Raw genomic sequence first — 10,571 nt, 5'->3', positions numbered from 1 at the left:
TTTAAAGCAGTGTGAGGACATGCCTATGGCAGTTCATTCAATCCATCTGTGTTACCCACGAAGTCTTAGACGCTGAACCAGGTCAAAAGACATATGGCCTCATCCCTCAAGGAGCCCTTCGATCAGTTGGAAGAGGTTGACTTGGAATCATACAAATGTATAATAACAAACTAACAACTGGGAAACGGAAACCCCTTGGTGCTGCATGAATATAACCGAGTACCCTAAATTAGTTTATGGAGCGAGGGACATGCCCTCCGTGGTCAATGAGCTAATATCTGAAGGATTAGTACAAGTTGGCAAGCAGGAAGGGGATTTCTGGCAAGGCTGTTCAGCCAGAGCACAGAATTCATAGACTGGACTGTGGCAGGAAGGAGCAGGATAGACCCAGATGACTCAGAGAGAATGACAGGCAAGCTAGCACGCAGGGCCAGAGGAGTGGCAGCAGATAAAGTTGCAGAAAGAGGTGGGGCCTCATGACTCAGGCCCCACAAGTCTCTGAATTTGTGAGTCCTTATGGTGTATTTAGCTACGGCTACTTTTTTTACTAACCGAAAGGTCGACAGTTCAAATCCACCAGGCACTCCTTGGAAACCGTATGGGACAGTTATACTGTGTCCTGTAGGGTCACTATGAGTCATAATAGGCTCTACAGCAACGGGTTAGGGTTTTTTTTTTTTTTTGGCCATTTTAAAGACTGGGGTCTTGACCCAGAGCTTTGGAAGTATGCAGGGGTGTAACCAAACCAAACCAAACCCATTGCCATCGAGTCCATTCCGACTCATAGCGACCACATAGGGGTGCCTGGTGGATTTGAACTGCCCATCTTATGGTTAGTAGCCATAGTTCTTAACCACTGAGCATCTGCCTAAAGGTTAGGTGAAAAAATAAAATGGGTAGATTCTGTGAGAGCAAACAGATGAACAAACCCCCAGAGATATGACGTTAGAAAGAAAGCAAAAAGAAGTGGGCCTAGCAATAGGAAAGCAGAACCTGGCTTCAGACTGAGGCTCTCCACTAACTAGCAAGAGGCTTTAGACAAGCTATTTCACTCATTTGTGTTAGTGTCACTCATAGAGGGGCTGTTCAGAGAATCGAGGGAGGAAATAGGTATTACATGCTTAATATAAGACTTGGCATGTAGTAAACACAGTTACAGAAAAGCAAGGAAGAAATAAAAAAATGAATGGAAGTAGGATAAGTAGACAGAATATAAACTCTATCAGGACAGGGAGCATTGTCTATTTTGTTCAATACTTTGAACAATACCTGGTGCATATAGATACACAAAAACTAGTTGAATAAATAAAAAAATGGATGAATGAATAAAATCAGTACAATTTATCACAAGAGGCTGATGGAAGAGAAAGTTTCAAAGGCAACCATATTCAATTATTTCAAATTTGGCATCCGTATTTTTCTATGTTCTATATATATGACCTCGCTTTATCTCCCCATCACTTACAGATGCCAGAGCATATTTTTACTTTACAGGTATTCTACTTGAGACACAGTAAAGCAATGTGTTTGCTCAAATTTATGGGTAAATTGTCAACATAGCTAAGTCGAATGCAGAGCAGTGGCTTTGAGGAGGGCAGTGGAGTGGGTGAGCTGACATCAGATCACAACTTTTTCCTCCTTGGACCCAGAGTTGTTGAGCTTAACGCTTCATTTTATATCTGGCATCAGGAGGGTAGGAATGAGGTTTTTACTACCGGCCTTAAAAAAATGAAGTTCCTTTACAGCACATCCATAAACACACAAAGAGAAGTTAATTATAACTTGATGTCACTGCATTTACAAACGGGTTATGTACAGTACCTCGTAGAAACTTTCTTGTTTTAAAGGGGTGGTCTAACTTAAATTTTTATTTGCTCATGGCCTTTCTGTCGGGATGAATAAAACACCTTTTGATACTGATACAATCCAATTTTGATGCATCTCCTTTCCTTAATTTTTAACCTAAATCCATCCTTTGATGCATTTAACCAAAATACTAAACCCATTGCTGTCGAGTTGATTCAAACTCATAGTGACCCTGTATTTCCAAATCTGTTATCTATGCCTCCTAGCCCAAACTCCTCACCTAATAATCCTTTCTATTTGGCTCTTGCTTTCTCTGATGTCCTATCAGTCAGCTGAACTCTGGGAATCTTCTATCATCTTACCATTTCTCCCTGTTCTCTTCTCTAACTTTGGTATCATGGCTTTGGGATCCTTAAACCATTTCTTCAGAGCATAAATGTTTTCTTTCCTCCTTGAGCCCTTCTCAACAAGTCCCTCAGCTCTCTGTGGCTTCATACTTTTCCTCAGCTCTGGGGATTCACATTTTCCCCGGCCTCATAGCTCAGGCCATTCCACAACAGAAAAAAAGCAAAAGTTAAAAAAAAAAATAAGTCAGATCAAACCTCAGGATCAGCAGCCACTGACTCAGCACTTCCCTCTCTGCTTGTGCTTTTTAGGACTTCCGTTAGTTTCCATTTAAGCAATTACACCCTGCATTTTTATTTTTCCTTTTTCTCCAGAACTGTTGATAGATTCATTGAGCTAAAGTCTCTGTGAACACACAGCCTCAGATTTTTAACCCGGTTAAGGGGTGCCCGCATCCAGCTGCACCTCTGTTTTTATAATGCAGGAAGGTTCAGTGGAAGGGATTCAGAAGAAAAGTTTAAACAGAGATGGTTAAGGTTTCAGCAGACACAATTCCTAATAATTATGAAGGAGAATGAAGAGGTCTATAGAGATTGGTCCCGCAAAAGAAATGCTGGGCTTTGGCCTGCTGCCCAGTACCTGTGCATTTTTATTTTATTTTTATTATTATGCTTTAGGTGAAAGTTCACAGCTCAAGTTAATCTCTCATTCACGAATTTATACACATATTATTTTGTGACATTTGTTTCAGTCCCCACAATGTGACAGCTCCCTCCCCATTTCCACCCTGGGTTCCATGTGTCCATTCATCCTCTTCCTGTCCTTTCCTGCCTTCTCATCCTGCTTTTGGACAAGAGTTACCCATTTGGTCTCATTTCTGATTAAATTAAATACCTGTGCATTTTAACAACCAAATCTGTTGGAGCTGAGTTCGTTCTGACTCCTGGCGACCCCATGTGTGTAGAGTAGAACAGCTTCGTATGATTTTCAAGCAGATCACCAGTCCTTTCTTCTGAGATAACTATGGGTGGGTTCTAACCACTAATCTTTCTGTTAGTAGTCAAGCTATTAGCTCTTTGCACCATCCAGGGAATCTAACAAAGGTATATTTATATAGCCAGTGGGTGGTGCAAATTATAAATTTACTAGGCTGCTAATTGAAAGGTTGGTGGTTCAAGTCTACCCAGAGGTACCTGGGAAGAAAGCCCTGTTTTTACTTCTAAAAAATCAGTCATTACGAAGCACGCATGGAGAAGCCAAGAATCAGAATCAACTCGATGGCAACTGGTTTGATTTTTCATTTTACATTTATATAGAAATGGTATATTTAAAGAGTGATTTAAGCGTTTTTTACACAATTTGACCTATTCAAAAGCAAGAATGTATTCTTCAATCCTTTTGTTCCAAAGTCCCTTCACTCCGAGCCTGCAGAGACTAAGAGCTCAGCGTAACCCAACAAAAAAAAACTCAGTGCCGTCTAGTCGATTTCAACTCATAGCAGCCCTATAGGACAGAGTAGATTTGTTCCAAAGTCCCTTCACTCTGGGCCTGCAGAGACTAAGAGCTCAGTGTAGCTTCCAGAAAAACGCCCAGATTGAAATTTACAATCACTCTTTGAAGGAGGTGAGGCAAAACTCTATCTGTGTTGTAGAGATGAGAAATGTAAGACTTGAGAAAGTACAGTTAATAAAAACAAATTTTGTCTTACACTTCTGAACTTAGTGTTCAATGATACTTGAGGTGTGTTATACAGGCTGGCACAGGCATCTATTATCAACAAACAGGAGCCCAGCGCCGTAGGAGAGGCTCAAAATACAGAGCAAGTTAGGAGAAAGAGTCTGGAGCTAAGGGCTAGCTTCAGGGAAGAACTAGCACGTGGACAAGATAATAAGACAGAGCGGATGAATATCATCAGATACACCCATAGTACAACAAAGTTGAGATACCACATGTGGGCAAGGGGAGAGAGGGATCTGAGAAGGTTCATAAAGGAAATTCTACTTGAATTCAAAGGAAGACTGGAATTGCAAACCTTATCTCTGTCATTCTAATGGAATCCAAACATGCAGACAGCATATGCAAAGTCCAGGGGAGGAAGAACAGGCATAGTGTGTCTTGGAGCTTACCGTAGTTTCATGGGGTTCCTGCTTACATTGTGATTAGGGAAAGACTAGATGATTCATTTTGCTTGCTATATAAGAGTTTAGATTTTTATTCATACGAAGTGGGTACCACTGATAGATTTTCAGTAAGTATAATCACTTGATATGATACCCAGGCCCTATTATTCTCTTCTCCAGGGGTTGTAGCATTGCAGTCCCATGTGTTGCTGTGAATCAGAGGCTTTGTGTATCCTCAGGAACACTCTAGTGCAGCCGGGGTTAATGGAATAGCAACATTGTGTGGGTTTCTACCATTTTTAAAGCCAGTCAAGCTCAAACTGCATTTGCATAGATCACATTATTCCATGTGATAAGTGTAGAAATCTGTGCACTATGCTTCCCCTGCCAGTCCTCCAAGCAAGGCCTCAAAAGGTTCTCTGATGTGTTTGTAGTGATATCTCAAACCCTATTCTTCTCACTTTCCATGCAGAAGACCTGGTTGGATTCCAGGCCAATGCACCTCATGTGGAGCCACAACTCAACTGTCAGTTGAAGCTTGTGTGTTGCAGTGATGTTGAACCCGTTTCAGTGAAGCTTCTAGACTAAGATAGACTAGGAAGAAAATCTGTCTATCTACTTCTGAAAAATCAGCCAATGAAAATCCTATAAATTACAATGATTTGATCCCATTGTGCACGGGGTCATCATGAATCAAGGAACAATTCAAGAGCAGCTAAGAACAAGAACATTATGTCTCTATTTCATGCATAAGAGACAAATATAGAAGCATTATTTCCAGGTATATATTTTTCACAAATGCACAATGAACAGCCTAGTATGAGATTCCAAAATATTGTTTTGAATCAGTGTAACACAAAAATACATTTTGGCACTTAGTACCTACATGATACAGCCATGCTAACAATGTCTGTGAATTCAAAGGTCTTCTAAGAATGTATTACTATAACACAAGAAGGAAAAATAATAAACATCTTGAAAGAGGATGATTTTTTTCTTCTTTCTATATTATTTTATAGAGAGAAAGGACATATTTACTGCATTTATTGGTTGGCCGGGTGTGAGGAGTGGCAGATCTGAAAAGAATTGTTGATGGTATTTGAAGGGGATTTCCCAATACTGGAAACAGCACAAGGCAATGCACATAATGAAAGATTGTAAAGTTAGACCTTACTTTATTTCAGAAATGAATAAACTTCCAAAAATTTTAAGTAAGCTTTTGTCAGGGCTGGGCTTTTTTTTTTTTTCTAAATAATTTTTATTTTGCTTTAAGTGAAAGTTTACAAATCAAGTCAGTCTGTCACGTATAAGCTCATATACACTTTACTACATAATCCCATTTACTTTCCCCCAATGAGTCAGCACACTCCCTTCTTCCAGTCTCTCCTTTCGTGACGGTTTTGCCAGTTTCTAACCCTCTCTACCCTCCCATCTCCCCTCCGGACAGGAGATGCCAATACAGTCTCAAGTGTCCACCTGATACAAGTAGCTCAGTCTTCCTCAGCATCTCTCTCCAGCCCATTGTCCAGTCCCTTCCATGTCTGATGAGTAGTCTTCGGGAATGGTTCCTGTCCTGGGCCAACAGAAGGTTTGGAGACCATGACTGCTGGGATCCTTCTAGTCTCAGTCAGACCATTAAGTCTGGTCTTTTTTTTTTTTTTTTTAAATTTTTATTAAGCTTCAAGTGAACATTTACCATTCCAATCAGTCTGTCACATGTAGGTTTACATACATCTTACTCCCTTCTCCCACTTGCTCTCCCCCTATTGAGTCAGCCCTTACAGTCTCTCGTTTCGTGCCAATTTTACCTTCTTCCCTCTCTCTCTATCTTCCCATCCCCCCTCCAGTCAAAAGTTGCCAACACACTCTCCCGTGTCCACCTGATTTAATTAGCTCACTCTTCATCAGTATCTCTCTCCCCCTCACTGACCAGTCCTTTTCATGCCTGATGATTTGTCTTCGGGGATGGTTCCTGTCCTGTGCCATCAGAAGTTCTGGGGAGCATTGTCTCTGGGATTCCTCTAGTCGCAATCATACCATTAGGTGTGGTCTTTTAATGAGAATTTGGGGTCTGCATCCCATTGGTCTCCTGCTCCCTCAGGAGTTGTCTGTTGTGTTCCCTGACAGGGCAGACATCGATTGTGGCCGGGCACCAACTAGTTCTTCTGGTCTCAGGATATTGTAGGTCTCTGGTTCAAGTGGCCCTTTCTGTCTCTTGGGTTCTTAGTTGTCATGTGACCTTGGTGTTCTTCCTTTGCCTTTGCTCCCGGTGAAGTCTGGTCTTTTTATGAGAATTTGGGGTCTGCATCCCACTGTTCTCCTGCTCCCTCAGGAAGGGCTGGGCTTTTTAAAAGAGAGTAAAATTTGTCTGAAAAAGAGTTTTCTCTAAATGAATATTGTGGTGATAAGCATGACTAAGAAAGTCGATGGAGTGCAATAAATGGTCCTTAAGACTCCCTGCATCAGCCCAAGATGCTATATCCAGAACCTTCTCCCTGCCACACTGCTGGAAAACTTCCCTCACAAACCTTACAGCCCTCTGATTCACCATGCCACTCCTGTAGCAACAGTTCTCTTGAATGCAGGTATTTGAAGCTTGATTCTGAAGTAGGCAGTCATGAAAGAGTTATTAAGGGTTATTAACCATCCCATAATAGTTGTTTTTCAAAAAAGTCTACCCTTGTTACAGTTTCACTACAACTTTTACAGCACTTCACCATGATTGGTCAAATCCCCAGGTTTCTTATCTTCTCCTGGCAGGAGGCTGAGGCACAGGCACACTGACTCTGAATCTACCGTGCAATATAAACTTCCTAGGGTTTTTTTTTTAGGGTGGCAGTAGTGAGCCATTGCCATTTTTTCAGGGCTGTGCACAGTATTTTTAGAGTCATGAACAAAAGCCCATTCACTGAAATTATGTGGACTGCACCTACATCAAAAGACTGAAGATCCTCCCCTCACTGTTCATGCATATATATGTCACTCCCTATAAAAGGAACAAATCTGCCCCGGTTCAGGGAGCTGACAGACTTTGGTCATGAGATCCTGCCTGTCTCCCAGTTTGCAAACTGTGAATAAACCTTTCTGTTCTTCCAACCCTGTGTCTGGCCAATGTCAATTCAGTAGTCTGCTTGACAAGAACCTATTAGTTGATGGCTTCAATGCCACCGATACAACACCGGCAATCCCCATACTTGGCCTTAAAGCAGTGCATTATGATGAAAGACAATGGGTTTAAACTTGAAACAGACCTGAAATCAAACACTTGTGTTCTGGCCTACCCCTTGTGCAACCCTGGTGAATAATGTAAACCTCTCTGCCTATGCACTCATTAATGAAAGGGGTCATTTTTATAAAGCTTATGTGTAATATTTTGTGCAGAGTGCCTGGCATCTAATATGTACCAACAAATGCAAATCCAAGCCCCTCATTCACCAATCATGTAATACACCAGGGAGAAAGAAAAGGAAGTATAAATCTTGTGGCACATATTCTGTTCAATTGTCTGTAGGGACTAATTGTTCTGGAGTTTCCTTATCTCCATTGTGTGTTCCAAGTGGAAATGCTCAGAAGTTAAGACTTTCTCCCTAATTATGTGCCAGGAGGTTTATTCAGATAACAATAAATTATCCTCTTAATTTCAAGATGATTTTGTCTTTTAAGAATAATTGATTTCTAGATTGGCTTGCTATCTTCTGTGGCTGGTTGTTTTAATTAATTCACAGCTTTATTTAGTTTCTTGGTTTGAGAGAGTGGTCCTAAATTATAAACAATCATCTTGTCAAAGTCTGCCCTTGGTCACTAAGGACTTCTAAAAAACACAATGTCATCTGTCACTTTACTGAAAAGATAATGCAAAGCAAGCTTCATACACATAATGGCCCGTCACACCATAAAAATACACACTCAATCATCAAGTAGTGAGACATAATGTTTGGATAATCCTCATTCTCACTTTATAATAAAACTAAATTAAAAATAAAATCTTTGAAAATAATTCTTAAAATCATTTAGATTGCTATAACTAGAAATTTTGGGCTCTTGCCTCTATTAATACATCAAGACCCTAGCAGGGGTAAGCAATGCTATGACATTAGAATGGATTCTGAATTTCTATTCTTAGGTTTTCTGAAATTTAAAGTCACTTTGTACCATGATTTCAGTGAGATCAAAATGCTGTATAGGAATAGATCTCATGATTGTTTATCTATCACCTCTCTTATTGTTGTGGTGGTTGTTAGTTGCTGTCCAGTCAAGTCTGACTTATGGCAATCCCAAGTGTGCAGCGTAGAACTAAGCTCCATAGGGTTTTCTTGGCTGTAATCTTTACAGAAGCATTTTCTTCTGCAGGGCCACTAGGCGGATTTGAACTGAAAATCTTTTTGTTACTAGCAGAGCACAACTGTTTGGAACACTTAGGAACCTAAGAAGAGATTTTGAAAGAGATTGTGGCTCTTCTTTGGACATCAGGGCCTATGACTACTGCATCCTGGGAAATTCCCTCCTCTTTTTCTCCGTCAGGTCTTTGAACCGGTTCATTCTGGTTTGAACTCCTGCTGAGAATTTGTACTTCCACCCCAGGCATACTGAATCAGAATCTACATTTTAACAAGATATCTGGGGTGGAAATGCAAATTCTCAGCAGTGGGTGGAACTAGATTGAACCAGTTTGAAGCCCTGGTCTCTACATAGAAGCAGTATCTACACTGAAAGAGCTGAAATTAGATTTTGTCAAAAAGTTATGCCTATTTTATGAGTAAATTAAAAAATAATTTAGGTTCATAAAATCATAAAATTAAAGTTCAAAAAACCAAGGATGCATATACTATCTATCAAATACTCATTTTCTAGTATCTAAGTGATCCAGTGCCTGAACAACTTCTAACATGAAATTTAGGAAGTCCTTCCTTTTATTGAACCAAAATGTATTTTCCTAGTGCTCAGTCTATCATGGTATCTCTAATTTTGTGGTCAAACAGAGCAATTTTATTCCCTCTTATAAATTCACCCATGTTTATCTTCTCTTGGTTTTCTGTGAATAGAATTAAATACTTCCACTCCTTTTCAGCATTTCTCCCTTGGTGTAATTCTAAAACCTCACAACATTCTCCTTTGAGCATACACTGTCTAATCCAGGAGGCTTTTAAAGCACAACTTTTGAGAGAGAAGGCAGTATGAATAAAGCAGATCTGTCCTCATGCTCACCGTGTGAGATTTCTCTCAATGTAAATATGCCATTGCTTCACCTTTGTTATCTGTGAACAGGTGTTCATGGTAAGGCAGAGTTCCATCTGTGCCTAGAGAATCAGGAAAGGGTTGCATTTATAAACATGGCCTCTATATTCATACTTTAGGTAAATCCATGGCTCTGTTGTGACTCTTTTTCTGGGTGACCTTGAAGGAATCACTTACTTTCTAGGTTCCTGGCTTCTTACTTCTAAATTGATACCCAACAGATAGAACTATTGTGAAGCTTAAATAAAACAAAGGTGTAAAGCATTTACACAGTGACTCAGACTAGATAAATGCTCAAGAAATGGTGACTATATTATTATAATTATTATTTTTGTTTTGTTCTTTATAAAGAAGTTAGGCTATTATTACAATAAAACATCACTTCTCTTAAATTGGAATGATTTTTGGCAACATTTTGATTAGCTTTAAAATTGCCACAAATTATTTGGATTTTTCACACAGTTCATAATCTACTGTGGTATATAACCACAGAATTTCAAATTTACTCTGTGCACTAATACATGAATTAATATACTTATGGAGAAAACTTAAAAATAACTTTCCTGGGAAATGGCTGCTAATCAAAAGGTTGGCAGTTTGAATCCACCAGGTGCTCCTTGAAAACCATATAGGGCACTTGTACTCTGTCCTATAAGGTCGCTGTGAGTTGGAATCGACTAGGCGGCAACAGGTTTGGCTTTTTGGTTAGGGAAATCTAAAAAGATAATTTTAAAATAGAATTTCTAGATAAAAATTTAAATATTTAAAAACATCAGTAAATTCATGGTTTTAGTGTGATACACATAAATGAGTATTTTTAATTCAACAATACAATTTTTAATTAATATGCAAAAAATCATAGTCAAAAATAATTTAATGTTTGAAATAAAAAATGAATGACAAGATTCTTGCTGCACTATGAAATAAACTACATAGTAAATGGCCATAATTGAACATTCCTTAAGATATATCCTGTACCATCAGAAGCTATGGAAGCCCTGATGGCATAGTGGTTAAGTGCTACCGCTGCTAACTAAAGGGTTGGCAATCCACCAGGTGCTCTTT

The sequence above is a fragment of the Elephas maximus genome, chromosome 2 (genome assembly GCF_024166365.1).
Source record: "Elephas maximus indicus isolate mEleMax1 chromosome 2, mEleMax1 primary haplotype, whole genome shotgun sequence".
NCBI lineage: Eukaryota > Metazoa > Chordata > Mammalia > Proboscidea > Elephantidae > Elephas > Elephas maximus.
Note: the sequence above shows the minus strand (reverse complement) of the source record.